The sequence below is a fragment of the Rhamphochromis sp. 'chilingali' genome, assembly GCF_963969265.1.
Source record: "Rhamphochromis sp. 'chilingali' genome assembly, chromosome: 14".
Classification (NCBI taxonomy): domain Eukaryota; kingdom Metazoa; phylum Chordata; class Actinopteri; order Cichliformes; family Cichlidae; genus Rhamphochromis; species Rhamphochromis sp. 'chilingali'.
In genome coordinates, this window is record NC_137941.1 from 11690486 (window position 1) to 11714723 (window position 24238).

The 24238-nt window shown below is 38.0% G+C and overlaps 1 protein-coding gene across 1 annotated transcript in view; it reads right to left on the minus strand.

Moving 5' to 3' along the window:
* The window catches only part of epha6 (eph receptor A6), a 193555-nt gene that overhangs the window by 158269 nt on the left and 11048 nt on the right, over positions 1-24238 (minus strand). The window lies entirely within an intron of this gene.

Sequence of the window (24238 nt, forward strand, 5' to 3'; positions counted from 1 at the left end):
CTATTTTCCATGTGACTTCCTAGTGGTGCAACTATTTATCATACCTACATAGTCAATAGTAATAATGTTAAGTGTGCATCATGACTGTTCTCATTTCCCTGTTAACTTCTTGTCAATGATTTTCAGATATGCAGTGGGAGCTCAAACCTTATAAGACATTACTTGGCAAATGTGCGTGTAGGAATGGAACTCACTCAAGAAAATTAAATGGTCTTTAACCTTCCAGCTCATCAACAGGATGTTCATGAGGTGTCCAATTGTACCCATGTAAGAACACCATATGTAATTGATTGATAAATTCACTATAAGCAAGTGGACATACTGTGGTTTCCTTCTGCGTCCTTTACCCAGGTAATACCCTTGTCTCACTTAAACAGACTGTTTCCAGTAATGAAAATCAATCTGAAGGGGACTAACTCCTTTTGCGTGTTGTGTGAGAACAACTTAGGACAGTGTTTAATGTTGATTCTTCTGACATTCATGTGAGAAAACAGATTTTCTGTGTAAAGTATAAATCGTATGATCGTACAATGTACATAAAAAAATCAAAAACAAAACACAGAATTGTACTAATACTATTATTTACTAACAGATATTTTCAGGGATCTCGTGTCATTTTGTTGTTGTCACATCTAAAGTGACAACAGCCTGTTTTCATTTTACAATAAGGCACCATTCATTTGGACTGGTTCACTGTGTGAGTGGCAATAAACTGAACAACCACTGTTCAGATTGCGGATAAGAATTTGTATAAAGTAAGGTGTTTTCCCCAAAACCCACTTGTAGTAATGGATAAATGACTATAAGAAAGAAATCCAACATCCACCCTATCAAACACCTTGGCAATAAAATATCTTCTATAGAGATGCGCAGTCTGATGAGGGCATCAGATATTAGTTGGATGCAGGCTTAAACAGCTGGACCGGTTATCTGGGACATTTTTGTGACTCGACAGGATCGGTCTATTTAATCCCACGTTATTCTTTGTTCTATTTGCAGCATTTTGTGACTTTACTGACAGCTATCTCTGTGCTCTGTTTGTCAGCTTTTCTCTCTTTATTTCATTCGTTATATTAGACTCAGCAGTTGTTGATAAACTTTTATGTTAGCTTTTACGGGAGGTTAACAAGTTGCTGAAAACTTAATTAGTATTATCTTCGCCTAATCTGCACCGCCAGGAAAAAGAGGACTCTCAGAAAAACAAATGACAGCAAAGCACGGCAGAGATTTTCACGCTGAACTGAGATGACACAAATTCGAATAAACTAATTTGCTTTTTCTTTGTCACAGTATTACTGAATATTTTTGTATTACATAGCACTTGTATTCATTTCAATATGTATTTATTTGTTATATTTTCTCCCCCTCCTGATGATGTAAGACTCCTCTAACAAGACTGAGCTGTCATGTTTTCAAATTTCAACAGAGGAAAGAGGCTTTTATTTTTTTTCTCTTCCTCGAAGGGTGCTTTCACCCCGAAGCATCATGGCTGTCTCATACAAAGACCAAATGGGATTGCCATTTTCATGAGATCATTTCAGCGGGTTGTAGAGGCCAGTGCTCAGAAAGGCAGAAAACCAGCCATCATCCTTGATTACAACACCAACAAAGCAGGTGTGGATGAGAGGAGAGAAGACCAGCCTGCTGGTCTCTTGTCATATAGCACAACATAATAGATATCACTACCTAGAATGTCAATTTGATATGTAGGGAGCTAAACTCTGAACCTAAAACTAGAGGACATGCCAGAGCTACTGGAGACTGCTCGCATGGAAGGAGCAAAAGAAGGACGGAGATTCTACTTCTTTCATATAAGTAAATATAAATATCTGTTAAATCAATATAAATATAAATAAATACATATAAGGAAATATAATATGTCATATAGAAGCATATAGTGTAATAATTTCAAATGTGGTTTAGCTCAATTATTTTTAGTAACTCAGTTTGCAAACAGATCCTAACATTGTTACCAATAGTTCTGTTCCCCCACAAAATATAATGAAATCTGCCCCCAAAATATGAGTCACCTGCTGCAGTGACCCCATCTGCTGATACGTACCCTGCCTTCTGTATGATTGAAACCACTGATTCATAAGTTAGACGTATTTTTGATCAAGTTCTTCTTAGATATCTGTTTGACAGTGTTTTTTTAGTGAGTGATTAATCAGTTAAACCGAGAAAGGCCAACATTACTCTTCCACACAATCTCTCTCAAACACAGTATCCCGTTGCCTGTCAACCACATGCGCCTAAATCAATAGGAGCAATAGAACAGCGGTGAGCAAATGAAATCCAAAGACCCCATGCTCCTTTCATTCTTGCATCCATCACAGTGGAAGGGTAGTGAGAAGGGTGGAACCAGTGCTCCGCAATCTGTCATCCCTGTTGTGCTCTCACAAAAAGGCATGGTGTTGGTCATGTCCTGAGTGATCCAAGTCGAAGACAGAAAGTAAAGACAGAGTTCAAACTGTGTAACATCTGGAAGACTGCTGATGTTGGGTTAATGCATGAAAGTCATGTCTAGTTACTCTGTCTTGTGATATTTTTTTAAAGACAATGGATTACACCTAAGTGTACGGTAGTTCAATGCAGTCTTGCACACATAGGTTGTATAATAGTCACGACCTCTAACCTATTGATTCATGTTTCTGAACATGTACAGTTATACAGGGTTTTTTTCCGAGCTCATTTTTTTAGCAGACAGGTGTCATATGTAGCGAATTGTACCCATGTATACAAAATGAAAGGCCAAAACAAAAACACATTTGGAGGTTGAAGGGATTTGGTAGTGAAGCGAATCATCTCATAGCTAACACAAATCCAAAAACAGTTAATGCAACACATTTGTTAAATTCCTGGATTTGTTTAATTAACCAGTGTGTTCCTGACCAACCGCCCCCAACATGTCCGGCTGGATAACCGCTGCTCATCTACCATCACAATGAACACCGGTGTACCACAAGGCTGTGTGATGAGCCCTTTCCTCTACTCCCTCTTCACCCACGACTGCAGACCTCATGATGGTTCCAACACCATCATTAAGTTTGCAGATGACACCACGTTGATTGGCCTCATCAGTGACAACGATGAGGCCGCCTACAGGGAGGAGGTGGATCGTCTGGCTGAGTGGTGCGACAGAAACAACCTGCTGCTTAACACCGAGAAGACCAAGGAGCTCATCGTGGACTACAGGAGGAATGCTGACCCACATCCACCCATCCACATTAAGGGGACGGCTGTGGAGCGTGTGAGCAGCTTCAAGTTCCTGGGAGTCCACATCTCCGAGGATCTCACCTGGACGACCAACTGCTCCAAGCTGGTCAAGAAGGCTCACCAGCGCCTCTTCTTCTTGAGGACTCTGAGGAAGAACCACCTGTCCTCAGACATCCTGGTGAACTTCTATCGCTGCACCATCGAGAGCATCCTGACCAACTGTATAACAGTCTGGTACGGGAACTGCTCTGCCTCGGACCGGAAGGCGTTGCAGAGGGTCGTGAAAACTGCCCAGCGCATCGCCGGAGCACCACTTCCTGCCATAAAAGACATCTACAGGAAGCGGTGTCTGAAAAGGGCTGGGAAAATCATCAAAGACCCCAGTCACCCATCACATGGACTCTTCACCCTCCTGCCCTCTGGGAGGCGCCACAGGAGCCTCCGGACTAAGACCACCAGGTACCGGAACAGCTTCTTCCCCACAGCTGTCAGACTCCTGAACTCTGCCTCCTGACATCTGACCCACGTTAAACTCATGGACTGAACATACACACACCCACAATGGACAACTGTACCCTCAAACACACAATAATAACATGGACTGAACCACCACTCACAACCACTAGCACTTTATATAGCCTCTGTAGAAACTATCTACACCCTCACTTATCTTAACTGCACTACTGTATAGCTCTGTGTAAATAATCATTCTGTACATTCGATAATCTTTAATCCTACAACTGTTTACAACTTGCATAGTTCCCATTTCTGTATAGCTGTATATCCCAGATTCTGTAAAGTTATTTATTTCATATTCTGTATAGTTTTTCATATTTATATCCTGTTCATATCCTGTACATAGCTTGTACTCACTACAGCCTGTACATACTTATAGTTATAGAATATTCACAACATACTTCATACCGTGTACATTATAACATACCATAATAGACCCATTTCTGTAATATACTCACATATCTATATTATTGCTAATATATATTGTAATATATCTATATCACTAAAGCACTTCTGGATGGATGCAAACTGCATTTCGTTGCCCTGTACCTGTGCATGTGCAATGACAATAAAGTTGAATTCTATTCTATTCTATTCTATTCTAAAGATGCAAAATTACAAAGAAAAAAACAAACAAAAAATCTGTCATTTTTCAATTTGGTTTTGGTGAATATAGGCTAACTCTTAGACTATTTACACTTTTTAAAATGGGCACAGCTCCACTTTAACAACCTTCTCTGGACAAGTAATAAAAAGTAAAGAGAAAAAAAAAAGAAGACGCTTCAGCAAACTGAGTAAACCATCTCAACACAGTCAGACCAAGGCAAACAAAACCGCCCGCTTCTTAAACTGCACCACCAGGGTTATTACACTTTTTGCCCTTTGTGTCACTGTGAACGATCTTTTCACAGTATGCTTATACACACTTTGGGCTTTGAGGTAAACAACACAATGCTATGTTAGGGCACTGCAGGCACTAGAGAAAGAAGAGATAGCAGTTTCAAATTTCTACGTGTATTAAAACTGCCAGTGTCTGAAATATTACACACAAGGTAAGACAAGAGGGGAGAGAGAAACTGAAAGACCGAAGAGAAAGAGCAGTTACACTGTATATGGTAACTACACCACAAACCAGATCAATAAGTAAACTCACTATAAGGTTTAATTGATTTCCACATAATACAACTCTAAAAATGAGTGTGGCTTGTAAATTCATATGTGTATGCCATTAGAAAGAAATTACAGTGGCTGGTTGTGGTTGTCATTTTTATAATGGAAATTGTGTCATTTAATGTGAAATTGAAAAGATGAGACGGCTGCCAAAGCTGCATGCTTATATGTTCAATATATATGACTCTCCCACTACCTTATGTCTTTATTTCTAACTGTTATTATAGCACCTATTACAGCTCCTATTATGGCTCTTGAAGGTCGTAATCTAACACGTGGCCATGCCAGCTATAAGTTACTCTTTCAGCTGTTTTATTACAAATATTAAGGATGAAAAGCTCTATCTGTACTCTTTTATTTGATGAGAAAAAAAACACATTTGTATTTTACCACGCTGGATTTCTTCAAGTCCAGAGTCAAAGCGAGTCACCGCAGTCCTTTAAGAAAGAAGAGCTCTGAATCAAACACTGTGCTGAAGTGTCCTCGAGAAAGGTAACATTTTGGAGGTCTTGGTGTGCTGCTAAATGGGGCCTCTGAACTCCCATTTGAGACATGTAGTGCTTCACTTCAGAGCTACAGTGGAGATGCTGGCTTTTAAATTTTGTCACGTCTTCAGCAGGATCTGCAATATTTTCTTAAAAACTCACATTTACTTTTAAATAGCTTTAAAATGCAAATAATCAAAAGGACTTCCTCCTTTGATGCAACAGGAAAAAAAATCTTGTTTTAAACATTGCTTTTAAATTAAGTATATCCAGCACATGCAATTTCATGTTTAAGTAGATACTAGTGCTATGAAATTATTTATGTTTTCATAATATACTGAAGCCTAATGGCTACATGTTGTAGTGGTTAACACATTGCACATTAAAGATCCCTGGTTTGAGACTGGGAGGAGATGCAAACCCAGCCCCAGACGGTTACAAGTTAGTGTACTCTTTGTACCAGTCCACAGGCAGGATAAATGGAAGGCTGCACCTGGAAAAACATCTATAAACTGCACTGCATCTAAATATGTTGATCCATTTGCTGTGTGGGAAATAAGGGAAGAGCCAAAAGTATCTTCTAATGTACTGGAGCCTATTCATAATTAAATGATGTCTTTCACTCAGCTTTCATCTTCAGATGCTTCCACATCTAACAAACTATGAGAGTTCATAGTTATTATAACACATTTCACTGTGTGTTTAGTCATCAAAACCCACATCCTGGTAAAACCCTACCTAACTGCAGGATCAACACTGGTTAAGGGTATGAACCATTCCTCCTTTCAGCCCCTTATTCTCTATCTCATTTGCCTAAGCGGTGATATGTCACTCCCCTCCACACATGCTGATTGTGTCTCATCTCAGCTGACACAGACCAGAGACCTTTATTTTTTCTTCCTCAACAGCCCAGACAAACTATGCGTGGGAAAACGGAGGAGAAAGAGCTTGTCGTTTTACATATCTATTTTTGCCAGAGAGGCAGACAAGCAGCCTGGAATGTCAATGTGCGGCTCAGCAGCCTCTGACTGATGTGAGATCACAGTGATGGCTGCACACAGTGGTACAACGAACACACACATACAGACTTTGTCAGTGGGTGAGGTAGCAGGGTGCAACCATAGACAGCTTAGATAAGAGCGGGTCACCCAGATAGAGGAGAGCATGCTGTACAGATACACAAATATTGTCGACATAGAACGTACATTCAAGCTCATGCTTCTGTTATAGTTTACACAAAAGTATAGCCCTCACAAAAAGGTACTGACTTTAAGGGTCTCAAATAAATAAAAAAATAAGATGCAATTCCTAGATCGCATGCCTTAATGAAATGTATATACCTTTAAAAAAAAGTTTTTTAAGGACTATTTATAGACCACCACTCCACCGATGAGTGAGAAGCAAGGACCTAACTGGTGTCAGTAACAGCCAAACACTGAAGTAGCTGATAAAGACAAGTTTGGCATTTCAATCTGTAGAAAAGGTCACCGCTATCTCATTTCTTTCTTATCTCTTTCTCCCAGTCTCAGTTCAATTAAATTCAAATCTGCTTTATTGGTTTGACACAAGAACAGTGTGATGCAGAAACAGAATTGTATTGATTGAGGTATAGTAATATTATGCTGACATGATGTACTGATGATGGATGTAAGATGAAATGAAAAAACAAAGTCAATAAAATGTGATGGTTATAGCACAAAGGATGGACATTGTACATAGCAACAGTTTACAGTGAAGGTTAAGGCCTCAGCTTTTTATAGGCCATTGTAATAATACTAATACTGCTATTAGTAACTCTTAAAAATCAATACCTCAGAGTGTACCTAAAGGCAGCATTCTTACAAGATGTCCAGAAATAATTAAACAGACGCAATAACTCGACTGCTAGACTAAAACAATAAATATTTATTGAAATACAGTGTTTCATTTAGTTAATTGTAATATCCTCTCTCTGCAGACAAACTGGATGAAACACAGACAAACACCCCCACAACACATTGCCTCTTTCCTGTTTACACAGTCTGCTGGTCATTGTTAAGAGGAGGCTGTCAGAGAGACACAGAGAGCGGGGAGAGTATAGAGAGGTAGAGAGAGAATAAAGAAAGGAGAGAAAGATATCAAGAGAATGGGTAGGGGGAAGATGAACAATAGCAGGTTCACAGGACAGTAAGATAGAGCAGACGGGTAGGGAAAAAGAGGAAGTGAATGCTGGGCTACATGCACCAGTGTGTGAGGATGCTCTACTAATTTAAATAAGTGTTGTAATAGTTGAAAGCCAAGTTGTCCCTAATAAGAAAAGGAAAATGCTGACAGTATTAGGAGAGGGATGTTTTGATTAAATTTAATGGTGCATTTACACCAAACAAAAAAGAGTTTTACATGCAAACATACAATTACAAAAATTTGCACAAGATGCAGATTTGCATCTGCATGAACTGAACCGAACACTAACTGAGGCATTTTGGGGGCAGCTGGAGTAAAACAGGTAATTACATAAGTATTTGGACACTTACAGAATTTTTCTGGTAAATACCATAAGCTCTGTGTTTTTTTGCCATCTCTTATCTGGCCTTACTGTTTTTGCATGTAACCAGGGGTTTGCACTTTGCTGTAAACCCTCTCTATTAAATTGCGTGAAGACCTCTTTGATGAAGACTATGAAAGCGTTCTTTACTTGTCTAAGACAAATAAAATTATAATCCACTTTAGTTATACTCTGTGGTGTTTCAGGCCTTTTGGTGTTGCTTCGCCCAGCAGTGCATTTAATCTTTCTGTGAATGTACCAGATTGTTGATTTGGCCATTCCAGAATTTTTTTTACTGTTGCTCTGATTGATTTTTCAGTCCAATAGCTTCCTTCACTTACACCAACATCGCACCTAGAGTGAACTTGCTATGCACGTTCAACACTTGGAGTTAACGCCACATATTTTATCTAATTAATTAGTTATCTAATTATAAGTGAACAGGCCTTGCCTGGGCATAAAACTGCAGAACTCCTCTGTATATCTGGTGTGAATGCACCAAAGAGAAAGCAGCTAGGATTACTTAAGAATTAGGTATGTAAGAACGAAAAACCCATACTTATCAACTATGTCCAACACATAAAATTAATTCTTTAGAGACTGTAGATTATGATAATTATGTTCATATTTTTTGTGTTTTTAGATGAAAATATTAAAAAAGATAAATGAATAAAAACATTATCTTAAGCAGTATTTCCCCACCAGGTAAAAGTTTTCTGTTTAGGAAATAATTCTTCAAACTATTTAAAAGCATAAAATGTGACACTAATATGCCACAGAGTTAGTTTTAGGGTTACACTAAACAGAAGGACCAGTAGAAGAACTTGAGTGGGAAATAGTAGAGATACAGTACCTATGCAAAAGGCTGCGTCAAATTACAACAGTTTAAAAAACACTTGATTTTAATCAATCAGCACACAACTTTGGGAATTGCCAAGAAAAAAAAACCACTCATGCAGTCATGACTGCTATTTCAAGTTCTAGTTTAATGGCCAAAAATTAATTGTTGGTCAATGTGATGTGCTACTTGAATACAGAATAATAAATCAGTCAAATTAACTTGAAGGGCAGGGTGTGGGTTGTTGAGAGCTGTATCTAAGCAGCACTGAGAAATAGACCAGTGCATCACAGAGCTGACAGATATGGAATTACTGCAGACTGGGCCTTTGTTGCCTCCTTATAACTAATGTTTGGCTCTCTGTAGCATCTCTTGAATTGGTCTGCATGCATTGATCCAAAGAAACCATAGCTCTAAAGCTGGGTACTATATATGAGATATATGAGACAATTAGAGACTATATATGGTTGTCAAAGTTTTTGTAAGATAAAATTAAAAGTAAAAAAATAGCTTATTAGAACATAATTTGGGCATAAAATGGACAACATGTTAAAGGATTACCCAAATGCCCACTATGATATTTCCAGAAGACTATTACGTTTGCCTTGGGTTTCAGTTTGGCATGATGCAATCTCTCTCCCACGTCTACCTGTCTTTCTGGTAACAGTAAGAGACATCTTTCTCTGGCAAAGCCATCTGACTCCACTACTGTAAGGCTTAAACAAGCTTGACTGGAAATAAGTGCAGGCTATACGGGATTGTCTGGGCAGCTCGATCAATTAGGACAGAGAGAGCAGCAGAGAGACACAGAGAAAGCAAGTGGTGGGGTATGGCTTTCAGCAACCTTTAGAATTTGTATAAAATGTTAAGTGCATTTTAGAGCGCTTGCCAGCCTAAACATCCATCTACAATGAAACCATATCCCTCTAACAGGAACCATCCTCTGACCCCAAACGACCCCCATCAACCTCCTCATGCACAATCGAACATCTAGATTGAAGTTAGACCAGAGAGATGAGAAGAACACAAGATGTTTCTCGCTCTCACTTATCTTTCTGTGTTTCTAAAAGAGAAGAATGGACAAACTCTGGAGCTCCAGGGGTTGAATCTTTACCAAGTGACCTCATCTTTCTTCCATTACAGCTCTAACTCAGTTAATGAAAGAGAAAACTGAACAATCTGCAAACTTTTGAATTATTGCATAACGTTTTCTGCTTCAAAACTGCCTGGAGAGCTAACTTATTAAGTTAGAAATTCATGCAATTTTTAGGAGTAACAGCCATATCAGTTTGGTTATCTGTATACACTCTACATTATAGGATCATTCAGGCCGTTTTATTGATTCTAATAGCTTTGGTAACATCAGTTCAATAATGCTAAAGAACAATTACATGCAGTTTTTGACAGTGATTCACTTTTTATTTAGATGCTTTGCTTAGTTTATGTTTGCGTGTGATGTTTTGGAGACAAAAATATTGGATTTAGGGATTGTGCCATTATCGAAAATTTACTTTAAAATGATACAGATGGAGAAAGAGAAGTGGTTTTGTTCTGCACTTGTGTGCCCCAGGACTTCTACCAACAAAAGAACTCGTGTACATCCATACCAAAATAATGTTAAGAGAAAAAGAAATTTAAAAAAGCTCATTTTATGAAGGTATTACCTTTCTCTGTATGTTGTAAATACAAAACAATCCAGAGCTTTTCCTTTGACCTTAGAAGGTCACCAAGCACAACCAGTCTGTTGCAAATTACCAATAAACAAACTTTACTACAAAAGTGAACAAAGCTTTTTGTGTGTGAAACAGTGTCACAGCTCATCTTTCAAATAGAACTCTTTAGTAAATTCATTTGTAGACTTTATTTCCAGACCCATGTATTTGCAGTAGTATCACCATAAACACCCAATACTTCTCCATTTATGTCACTAGGGGTCTCTGTATATATGTGATTCTGGAAAATATGCAAAACAAATCTGTTATCTATATGAAATCAAACATATCTTATTATATATGAAATTTTTTACTGTGAAATCAGCATCCTTAAGGTCTCTCTGGTTGACATTTTCAGCAATGTATGTATGCTTTCCTCATGTCCACAATTCTGCAGACAGTACAGACATTTTGAGCAACCCTTTTCAAAACTGTATATTTGGCTAGAAAAAATGAGAAATAGGTGAAAGTGAAATATTTACAAACATAAATCAAAATTCACAAAAACAGAGGTTATGTCATTTTAACAAGCTTGAAAGTCAATATTTGATATGGTCACCTTTACTTTCCAACACAACTTGAACTCTCTTAGACAAGCTTTCTTCTAATGTATTTACATAGTTTCCAGGCTTCCTGAAGGACAATCCTGAACTTTCTTTGGATGTTGGCTGCCTTTTGCTCCATTCTCTGTCAAGATGTTGAAGTCTGCCCTCTGAGGATGCCAGTCCATGACTTATAGTGCTCTATTCTAGTTATGTTTTTACTCCATTGGGAGTAAGAGCGCGTTTAAGATCACTGTCATCTTGAAAAATGAAGCCATTGCCAACCAGAAGCTTTTCGGATGTTATTGCAAAGATCAAAATCTCACTTTACTTTTCTACATTCATAATTCCATCAATTTTGACAATATCTCCAACAAAACTGCCGGAAATGCAGCCATAAATCATAACAGAGCCTAAATCATGTTTTACAGATGGTTGTAGACAGTGTTTTACCTTTTCTCTCAAATCATCTCCTAAGATACTGATCATGATTTGAACCCAAAAGAATGTTTAAATTTTGTTTCAACACAATACTGGTTAGACGCAACATTAATTCATCACCGGAGTTATTGGCTTTTGATGTGTGAATGAGTCATGCTTGAATGTTAAGTGGCTTAACAAACAACAGAACCATTTCTTTGGTTGGTTAATAAAACATTGACAGACCTTCAAAAAGCCTGGAGAATTATTGCTCCAGACCACTTTGAAAAAATACACGAAAGTCTGGCACCTTGGAAACAGTGCAAGACATTGATTCCTCTTCTTTCTCTTTTTCTTCTTTTTCCTGTTTTTCATCATCTTCTTCTTTTATTCTTTTTGTTATACTTTTCTGATGTCTTTTTGACCTTGAACGCTTTGAGGTCTAATACCACACAGACTACTATATGTTCTCATAGCAAGCGATGACTCCGTGCCCACTGTTAACTCAAAGGTTGGGTTACCCCAGGCCAATTGATGGAGGTCCTTGCAGACACTGACTGAGTGTTAAATCACTGTGAAATTGCAAATGTGCCACACGAAAGTAGCATAAATCTTAATCTTGATTTTTCAAGGTCAAACAGTACTTGTACCTGTTGCACAACCACAAACATGCTACATGCCATTTGTGTGCAACGGTCTATGAACAGTTTCGGAACTTTTTGATCGCAAATTATAAAAGAATCACTATGCAGTAATAGTAGGAGTGTGATTTGTTCTCTCTGTTGAGGTCAGGAAAGCGATTCCGCTCCCTGAAGACCAACACAGAGAGACTGAGGAGGAGCTTCTTCCCGCAGGCGATACGGTCTCTCAATCACACCACCACACAGTACTGACCCACACATATGGTTCTTACACACACACTGGACTTTCTGGACATTGTTTTTGCACAACACTGGTCACTATATTCTTCATTTCCAGTTAATACTTGTACAGCTGCTGTTATTGTGTATATATTTATTTATATTTAGATTTCTTCATACATTCTTATATAGTTCTATATTGTGTATTGTGTATTTTGTTGTACAGTTATTTTATTTTCAACTTTAATTTATATATTTTATCTTATTCTTCCCAGTTAAATTTACCCTTCATTCTAATTTGTGTTGTACAGTTATTTCATTTTTAACCTTAATTTATATTTTATTCCTTCCTAGTTAAATTTACCCTTTTTAATTTTTCATATTTATTTCCTATCTTATTCATAGCCTTTTCCTTTTTTGTTTTCTTTAGGTCACGAGCAGTTGTCCAAGCATTTCACTACATATCGTACTGTGTATGACTGTGTACGTGACAAATAAAATTTGAATTTGAATTTGAATTTGAATTTAAAGAGGAAGAAGCATTTTCATTGAGTGTTATGTGTAAATGTGTGACAACTACAAATGACCCAATCAGCAAAGCAATATTGTTGTTCTACCACAGATAATGCATCTGCTGGTTTAGCTTGTCACTTGAGTGGCTACTTTGGTCAGGGTGTAAAATGTCAACATTGTGTTGGTCAGTCTCGGTTTGTAACATTTTCGTTTCCATTTGAACGTGTCAGGTTGGATTTTCTTCAGTGACTCATTCAGTGGTTCATGGCATGCCTGTGTCCAAACAACACAGGGTGAGATGCATTTTCTTCAGTAGTGTCATAATATGATAATGCTATATGTACTTTACACTAGGACACAATGCTTGGCATTATATCTCATTTTGCGTGTGTGCTTATCAATGTGTATGTGTGCTTCTTCCCTTGGTTTTCTATCTGACCACAGAGAGTGTGACAAATGGATGTGTCAGAGCTTGATGGAGCACTGCGATTGCTCTGCTAGGCACAAAGCTATTACAAGACTATATAGACAACCCCAAAGAAAAATCCTGTTTCAATCAACCACACATAATCTGGGAGACAAAGAAAGATGTTCAACAGTTGATAGAGAGAGCCAGGCACTCTTCCTAAAGTAAGAACGCTTTCCGAAAGACATTTTAACATTTTCTGTTAGTATCTTAAAAAGTGGAATTTTCATCAGGCTAGCAGAAAATCATTTGCAGTACACTTAAGTATATACTGTTTGTCCAATTTGTGTTTGTATTTGTGCAATATATCAGGGATAGTTATATATTAGAGGAAGAGCTATTTTGTATGATATTGTATTATCTAATATTGGTACTTTAGCTTGCGTGCGCTAGTAACTGTGCAACTGTGACCATGTAATTTCCTCTGGGATAAAAAAAAAACATCTGATCAGAATCACATTTAATGAATAACTACATTAAATGTGAAAAATGTTTAAAAATGAGACAAATGTTTTCAATAGATGACTCTTTTGGACTGCAAGTATGCAACATTTATTACCCATAGCATTTTGCCATGAGCCATGCCATTGTTATACATGTAAATAGTGGTTTGATACTGGCTTGGCGAAACAATTCTTTCCCTTAAAGGATGTTGTCTATATAACTATATATGACTTGCTTGTTGCTCCTAAACCTGTCTATATCTTCATTCATTTGACCTGTCTATATCATTAAATCATACAATGAAAAATATGGCAAAGCAACCCAGAACTGCTGATGAGCTGTTCAAACTTTTTTTGAATTGAAGTTGTAATAACTTAAGCACAACATAAATGATACAATGAAAACATCTGCAAATCCATGACACCTTAATCTCAATCGCAAAACTGTAACAAGCACTATTATCTGACCAACATTAACCACTCTAATAAAAATCCTGGATTATTACCTCTTCTTGCTGATGTTAACAGACTTTTTGGATAGTGTGACCAAACTGTAATGTCTTTTTAAGGCTCTGATCAGCCAGCTGGGAGTGCAGCATACTCGGTGCCAGAGAACAGCAGAGCTGAGGTTTTAGGTTTGGAATTCTGCAGAAATGCGTCATTGTCACTGTAATATATTTTCTGATGCAAGTGAAGTGAAACAGACAGGGATAAACAGCCTACTAGAGATAAAGCACCGTGACCTTGGGCAGGTTTTGTCTAACTGGGCCACCACACTGTTCTTTTGGTGTACACATAAAGAATCTATCCATTTGTGTATGCAAATATGTGTGTGTGTGTGCAGGTGTGTAACCTGTTAGTAACTTGGATAGGTAGTCTTTTCTATTTTTATGTGCATGCAAGTTTGCAGTGTGCGTGCGTGGAAGAATAATGAAAAAGAAAACTGTCAATATGCAACTCTTGGTATACATGTTCCTGAGTATGTGTGTGTCAGCAGGTCCCCCCATTATAGGCATCTTACCAAGAAGTCAATATACAATTCGCTGCTTGAATACTGCTATAACAGCCAGTCTTACAGTGCTGTTGCTTGTCTATCTAGCTATGAAACATTAATGGATTCCCAGCTTAACCTCTTGTTGCCTGTCTCACCAGCTTCTTCTAGTTCTCTGTCTCTGTGTCTGCATTTGGCTTTGCATTTAGAGCTGGAGTTTTCTGCCAGCTCACCTTACACTAAAATTTAGCTGGCACACTTGGCCTTTCAATAGACTGCCATCAAGATACAGCAAAGATAATGGTATAGGATTAGTGCAGTTATGAAAGGCAGGAAAAAACGATGAGTGGAAGACAACCACAGAGGAAGACAATAAGAATAATATGAGAAAAACACTCTGAGAAACAAAGAAGTAAAAGTTGTTTTGATTACTTTTAGGTTTAGGCTCAATTAAAAAGTACTGCTGCCAAAGTACAATACTGAGTAAAAAAAACACACACCCACATTTCTTGATATTTTGCTTCCACAAAACTAGACTTTTTTGAACAATTGTTCTTCAGGATTTCTAAAGGTACTTTTCATTCTTTTGCAGTCCTTACACCTGAACATCATCAGATCTTTGCATGGTGTGTAGTATGTCTTAAAAAAAGTAAGATAACTAGAGAAGTGAAGGACAAAAGACATGAATGGTAAATGGACTGGTTCTTATATAGCACTCTTCTACTCTCACTGAGCCCTCAAAGCGCTTTATACAACTTGTGCATTCACCCAATCATACCCCACTGGAATGGAGGAGCCTGGGATTGAACCACCAACCTTCTGGTGAGTAGGTGAAAAAATCTACAAATCTAAAAAAATCTGTCTACAGCAGGTGAACAGTATCAGAAAATCATGTCCTTTAGACCTGAAAGATGCATCTAGTGTTTCAGCTGAGCTAGAAATGGTCTCAGTGGAAGGCTGGCTGCCACGGAGCCATTCTTAGGGAAGGGAAATGGAAAAAAGACTGAAGCATGCCTAATTATGCAAGAGGTGGACTGAAACTCAAATCCAACAGGTCTTATGGAGTGATAAATCCAGATTTGAAGTTTCTGGTTCAAATTCTGGTCAGTATGTACAGCGGAGATCAGGTGAGAGGTACAGCAGTGAGTATGTGTTTATCCATCATGCATTACCATTTGGAAAGCATCTGATTGGTAACATCAGCAGAGAATGATCACATGCCAGTGCAGTAAAAGCATACCTAGTTAGAAAAAAGAGAATAATTCCTGAAGACAATACACGAAAGCTTACCTAAGAAAGTTCAGGCAGTGCTGAAGAATAAAGGTGTTCAACCAAATATACACTTTGAAGCTTTATTTTTGCCTTTAATAGTGAAGTTCCAAGTATGTTTGCACATGTTCCAATAAATTGCTGCAACTATTTCCCATTTTTCTGGCAAGATCAAAACTAGTTTCTGTGCTCAAATCATATCAGAACTATTATTAAAAAAATCAATATCAGAATTTGGATTTACTTGTTTTTTTCTGAAAACTGTCTATTGGAGGTAAAAAATTACTTTGTTTTGGGCACTGACGTTTACTTAACCAACACACAGGTACACTTCTTACATATTACAGGAATACAACACTGAGCGTAGACTTATGAATGAAGAATGAAGGTCTAGTTAACTCAGGTTGTGATGCCTCACCTTACCTTCTGAACACACATTTTTATGGAATATGGACTTTAACCTCAAAGACATGGTTGTGCCAATGTCAAATAGCGACCCAGTTGCCTTCATGGTACGACTGCTGTTTTTATAGAAACTTCACTGTAGGCTTAACTTAGACTGAACTATTGACCTATTGCATGTGAGAAAATTTCCAGAGCTTTTCACAGATAGATAAGTCTATCTGTCTAAACTCCGGCTGTCTTACAGAAACCAGATATTCTATTTTCTCTCCTTGGTTGCTAGTATTTCCTGTATTTATGTATTCAGCTCCTGCATTCAGCCAGGCACTAATAATCTCCTCACTCTTCCCTCCCTCAATTTTCCCCTCTCTCTATTTGCATCTATCCTGTACCTCCTACTCTTTCTCTTTCTCTAACTCAGCTTCGCTGTATTCCTCACACGGTGAGGGTTAGCCCAAAAACCTGTCAGGATATGTTCCGTTGTCAGCGAGATGCCGAGTGGGAGCGCATTAGATATTGGCCTCAGTGTGTCCCTGACAAGAAACAAGCCAATTAAGGAATCCCCCAGCACTGCTTAAGCCCGGTTATGGCAGAGGTCCCTGAGATGAATACTGGTGTGCTAAATCATCATACCTTTTTTATATTAGAGCCTCCGTGGGGAGAAGTGGAGTGGTTCAGGATTATTTCCTTTTTTTCCTTGCAGAGCTGCCGGCCATCACTCAGCAGCACGCCTTAGAGAAGTTTATCTGAGCTATGAAGGACACTGACATACAGATTTTCTTCTGTCTTCTTCTCTCTGTTATTCAGTCTCACTCTCAAGGCTAATAGTATTAGGGATGGAAAAAGTGCTTTGAGATAAGCCTCAGGTCACGTAGTTGCAATCAATTACTGTGGTTAAATATTGCGATAAAGAGATTAAGGATTAGGACTGGGGGAAAGTAAAGCGGCTTGATATGATGTACAAATGCTTTCATGAGTCCGTAAGCATTTTAATGCGTTTAATGTGTTAGTCATTTTATTCATTCTATCCAACATGGCCAACTAACCCTCTGTGCCTCTGTGATTTCACTCTCTTTTCAGCTCTGTTTCTTCCTGATACCCTGTCGTGCAAGCCCCATATTTAGTTTTTTCAAAACTTTCACCAAAGCTGGAAGACCAAATGAAGCTAATTGAGACCAACAACGAGCACATTTCATTTGAGCCTTGATGGAGATGTCTGCTGTTATTCCTAATTTCGCATGCTGACTTGCTAGGGCCAAAAAGCTTTCTACTTCTACTTCTACTTCTACTTCTATTTCTATTTTCTAATCATTTGCAGCACCCACAAAACTGATTGCAACAGTCACGACACATATATGGCAGTGGATGTGTTGTGCAATTAAAAGTTTTTAAACGTGCAGTAGCAAGAACAGTTTTAAAAGAAAAATACAACAAATATGAAAGTACGCCCTTATGGTCCTTGTGGGTTTGTTAAGGTGACGTCAGAGTGATGAGAAAGCTTAAACAGTAAAAAGTAACAGTCGGTATCCTACAGAAAGTGAATGATGAATGTTTTCTAAATGTATTAAGAATCAATATGTATTGAAAAAAGCAATGCTATCTCAGAACAGTAATGTGGGCTTCTGTCCAGTATACTACCACGAGGGTTAGCAAATAGATGTAAAGAAATGCAAATCTAAAATTATGCTTTTGCTACAATACCGACAGACTTTCCATCACTCTGGAGGACTCTGCACTGATACAAATGAATTTCGTGGAAACTAATCTAGCCAACACTGTAACCACTACTTGACTAAGGCTAAACGTATCCTAAGCTTAGGCTAATCTGTCAGCCTACTGTAAAAGCCAATGATTGATCATATTGGGAACTGTTTGTTCCTATTACAAAAAGAGACTTTGAAAACTGATTTATGTGCCCGAAACATTACAAATACACACACAGTGTGCACACAGACACGCGAGACAAATGTGCTGTTCTGAGCCTTACGCCTGTGAGGTATTGAGGTTGCACAGTCTAATATTTGACTGAGCAGTGTTCCAGCAGCAGTAAACCAATGTGCCGCCATTGTACTCCCCACTTACATAACACTGTTTATACGCCCCCAGTAGATATGAGTTATTGGCTGCTTGGGATCTCTGACAATAGATAAAAATAGGATTACGCTCTCCCTGCATAATGGACAACTATCAGTCTCTGTATTGAAACCTGCCTTTTCTCAGTTAGCATTACAATGTCAACGTGTGAAAACAAAAGGTAACATTAGGCATTCTTAATCCCTTAAAGCTCTTTTATGTAATTTAATAAATTAGCTGCTGCAATAACTGCTACAACGATCCCCCGACACGGTCACCCCCCCGCCCACCCCCCAACGCTGGGAAATGACTCGTGCATTTTTCAGCACTGTGTCTGCATACAGCTACAATATTCAGAATGGACAGATGCCAAATCAATCCTCTTTCCTTCTTCTGTCTCTTCCATTTTCCCCTTCTGATGCCCTGTTTTTCATCAATATAGAGCATTTCAAAACATACCCCCCCCCCCCAAAAAAAGAAAAAAAAAACCCCAAACAAACACTAGTTTATGTATGAACTTTAACTGGAGAAAAAAAACATTTCAGAGTCAAAGTCCTTGAAAGACATGGCGTAGATCAATTTCCGCTCAGTATGCACAACTCTGAGTGAAATCTTTAAGGGTGAATGTGTTTTTAATTCTGAGGATATTTCCACGTTCAAGCCATTAAAAAACATAACAACAGTCCTCCTTAGATGGTTTCCCATTATGGGCCAGCTGAAACAGGTCTATTAACTTTCGAAGCAGAGTAAGGATAAAATGATTAAAGGACACCTTGGCACTGAAAACTGAACCTGACCAACACGTATGATCATGTATGCGGTTGGTAAACATCTGTTCATAGATTTCCAGAGTGTTGTAGACACCTTGAATGTGACCCTGTAGGGAAATGACAGCTAGGGACTGAAAGAACCAACCACAATTAATTAACTGAAGTGTTGCACACTTTCCCTGTAATCTTCATTTTAATTAAAAGTATTCCCAGACAACTGTGATAATCAGACACAAATCTGTCCATAGTAAGGATTTGGTAGCCCAGTACTGCTGAGAAACCTACTGCACCTAATGACAACAAGAAGTGTTAAAAAGTATATGTGTGCTGTAAAGATTTCTATATATAGGTCACATTTTGCATTTGATTCCAAGGCAATAATTTTCATTTGAAGCTTGATTGTTTTAGGAAAACACATATCTTACATATATAAGATGTAAGATATGGAATTAAAATTAGGTTTCATTTTTTAAGGTATGTTTGAAATAAAAGCATACCTCCCAGCAAAAAAGATTTAACAGGACAGCTCGAGGCAGGAGATGTGAAGCAAAGACACGGAGTGAGGTCAGTTACATGCTGAGATGCACCTGGGTAGATAGGGAGGTAGTTATCCCCATTTGGAGCTGAAGTGGCTGTGAGTCAATTAAAGGTACATTAAATCTCTTCTCATTCAGGTACAGTATATATAACTGGGGTTACATATAGCAAGGATGTCATCCAAATGTTGCGACTGGATGCTCATATATCCATTAAGAAATAAGAAAAAAAACCCAAAAAAAAAACAAAAAACAAAACTTGCTTGAGAATCATCACATTTTAAAGTTTTTCTTTTTCCAGTAATATTTTAATCCAGTAACAGTTATCTTTACACTTTTGGATATAATGCAAAGTGTCGACAAGTAATTCAGCATGAATTTTTGACGTTATGCGAAATGTAAAAAATGATATTGCCACAGCATTAAAATGCTTGCAAGCCCCTGGAGTGTACTCTACACAGCCACTCATCTTCCTCTTGTTACAGGAGTTGTTTAGAGGCTATTGATAAAAAAAAAACAGATTCATACATATATATATATATATATTTCCACTTCCTGTTCAATTTCATATCATATACACAGCTATATTCTTTGCAAGTTCATCATTGGGGAATTATTTTAGGACAGAAACTCCATATGAATTTATTTTAAGGTGTACTGGGCAGGACTGACTGACAGCAGTTTATGCCCAAAGCTAGAACTAGTGTGCAACTCTGATAGGCAGCTACATGATGCGCTGCTGTATTGGCCTGATACCAAGCTGTGTCTAATATGGTGGAGATTGACTTGCTCTTGCTTGCTTCCAGGTAGTGTGGGGGATTTAAACTATTTTACCTCCCCAGATCTTCACACCTTCCCTCAGGCCTCTCACCTCATGCCTTAAATATTAATGGTAAATCGGAGGACAGAGGATGAGTGAGGAGGGGAGAGGACTGACAGCTCAATCATGAAGACAGTAGCCTCGCTCCCTCCTCCCTAACCCTCTGGGCGGCTGTCACCATAACCTACATGATGTAATCACCTCCATAACCCTGATATGGGCCACCAAGGGCCATGTGGGGAGAGACAGAAAGAGACGGGTGGGGGTGAAGTCGTGACACCATTTGATCACAATTACTTTCAAAGAATACATGTAATTATTTATTTCTATGGAGAAACTACATATTTTCAGGCAAGGACTTTTTTGGGTTTATTTTCTGCATTTATAATGTATCTCCTACAATCACAATGCCAATTAGTTACATTAGTAATAAAATCACATGGTTTTAGCCACAATGAAGCAAAGTGAACATCCATCCATCCATCCATCCAGTTCAGCGTAAGGATGCTAATGAGTGCTCTTATGGCATCAGTACCTATTCCTCTGAACGATACAGCAGATGTTTCCACACTCACATTATACCTTCACATCAGAGCTGACGTTTCTCTTTTTCAAAGTGTTTTCCACAAAGTGAATCTGATGCGATCCTACAAATGGATGGATTTTACACAAAGTCAAACTATTGCAACATCTCCCTTTGTGTAATCTTTAAATCTTTGTGTCAGGTTTTTTTTTTCTATACATTTTAATGACCTATCAGTACAGAAACTCAATCTTGCACTTGTGTCTTCAACCCAGCTGCAGTTGTAGTTGTAAAATGAGGCAGATTACAAAAATCAAGAGGTGCACAACCTAGGCAAACAGAGGCTCGTAAGAGTGGATGTATTTGATGTCAATGTTGTCATAAAACGGTTATTATTGGGGCCCAACAATCAAAGGCCATGGCCAACTCTGTGTATTTCACTATAATGGCCACAGATGGCTGTTAGTTTTCCACATCTATTATCTCTATATAAAACATCTCTGTACACGCTACATTTTAATGTATTTGAATAACAATAAATCAGGAAGAACATTTTAAATAATAATAATATCATTGGGATGTTTTGTGATATTTAACCATTTCTAACCTAAGTTTCCTCTAACACCCCAGCTGGCTTTCATTTGTAGGAAGTACAGACTGTCAGTCCACTGTTTGCCTCAGCTTCCAAATGTGTCCACACCTATTTATTCTGGAGGAGGCTGTAAAACTGCCTGTGTAAGGAGTCCGATATGGGTCGGTGAGTCAATAAAACTCACTTCTGACCACTGACAGTGATATTGAGGTGAGTTGTTGAGGATATCCTGAACTTTTGCTGTTGGTAAGTGCTGCTGCTTTTGCTACTGTTGGCTGGTGTTACTGAAACTTTCTTATAAGTGGATCCAAGGTCGTCAGACTCAGGCAATTAGAGAATAAACTCTCATGTGACATGAGAATATAATCAAAATGTTTACCAGAGGGAAAGTAAACAGCAAACTTTAGGATATATTGAAGTCTAAAGTTTGGTAGCATAACATTAATTTATAATTAGCTCCCTGGAAGTACAAATCTTAGATGGTCATACAGAGTTTAAAAGAACTAATTATTATTTTTAAAACTAGCTTATAATTGACTCTTTTCAATATTATTTTGTTTTACAGAAGTGATGAGCTTGCTTATAAACTGTAAAAACAGAAGTTCCGTTAACTCACACTTGAGTGGGTAGAAATAATGACAGTTTTTGCTATTTTTCCTCTGTACACCATGAATTTACAAACAGTCAAGATGTGCAGACAGTCAAGATATGATGGAAGTGTAGACTTGTAAATTCAATTCTGGGGTATTTAACAAAAGTTCAGTACTTAATTCTGAAATATATACTTTTTTTATACACCCATTTATAAAGACCCCCATAAAATGTTGTGGTCAAGGAGTGGTCAAATTAACAATCTGGTATAGTCGTAGAACTAAAGTGCAAGATGACGGATTTCCATGGTAAAGAAAAAATCCTTCACTACATCCAGTCAAGTCAAAAACACTCTCAAGGAGGTGGGGACCTCACTCTCAAAGTCTACAATCAAGAGACAATTTCTTGAATGTAAAAACACAGGGTTTGCAACAAGGTGCAAACCACTGGTTACACTCAAGAACCAATGAAATTAGACTAAATAAGACTAAATGAAAAACAAAATTAACTTAATCTATCATCTGTCAAATATAGTGGAGGGAATGGTACAGTATATACATGTGTGGCTGCCAGTGGAACGTGGTCAATAGTGTTTACTGATTGTGTGACTGCAGATAAAAGTAGCAGGATGAATTCTGAAGTGTACACAGGGCTACTCTCTTTGTTCAGATTCAGAAAAATGCTACACAGCTAATCAAACAGCGCTTTGCAGAGCAAATGGATAATGACCCAAAACATGCTGTAAAAAAAAGCCCAGGAGTTTCTCAAAGCAAAGAAGTGGCATCTTTTACATTGGCTTAGTCTCTCACCTTATTTCAGCCCAATAGAGCATGTTTTTCAGCTACTCCAAAAAAAAAAAAACTGAGGGAACCACAAACAAGCAGCAACTGAAGGTGCAGGAAAGACCTGGCGCCATTTGGTGATGTCCACAGGTTCTATACTTCAGACACTGAATGCATGTATGAACAACAATTGCGGTTTAAAATGATGTTCTTTTTATTTGGTACATATAAAAATGGTAGTAATTACTTAGCAGTTTTATCTAATCTTATTTAAACTCCTTGAATTAAAGCTGAAAGTCTGCACTTCAATCACATATTGATTATCTTATTTTAAATACACTGTGACATTGTAAAGAGATCAATGTCCAAATACTTATGGACCTCACAGTTTTAGTGTAGCTTCTCCCTCTTTCCTGTATTTAGGTTCCACCACGAATTGGGTCGTGTCATAGTTAATTGGCATGAAGGAAAGACCGGGATATGAGCAAAGTGGTGGAAGTCAGGCAATTCCACTGCTATTCCTTATTGCTTGAAGACATTTTCAATCAGACTTTTAGGTATTGTGTCAGCACGGTGAGAGAAAGCTTTTGATGCAGTGTGAAGGTTTTGATCTGAAGATGTTCCAGTTTGTTGTCAGTGCATCTATATTTTATCAAGGCAATATACAGGAATTGTTTGACACTTGCTGCTTTTTCCAAAGTTCTGATTTTCAGGTGGACACGAAATTGCTGTTGGGCTTCAAGCATTTACTGTCTGAACAAAATTGGAAAATCCCTTTGGTGTAGCTGACAGACAAAAACACAAAATAGGGTACAGAGCAGTTATTGTTTCTATGCTGAGAGGCAACCTAAGTTTAAAAGAAAAGTTGAAAACTACATTCTTGGACTTTGAATAAGATGGCAAAATGAATCGTGAAAGAATGCAAAGAATTCTTAACATTTTAAGAATGTATATTTAATATGGAAAAAAAAGCATGTGTGAATTAAAGAATAATGTGGCCCAAACGTGACAGAAATGGTGTTTTGACAAACCATCCTACTTTGGCAAAATGTCCTACCCTAGGTAGTTTATGCACATTTCTGCTGTCACAGAGTAATTCCAGCATAAATTTAAGTAGGTATGACAGTTTGCCACTTAACGTTGCCCATCAGAGTATGCTTGTAGCTTATATTCTTAAAGGCAGA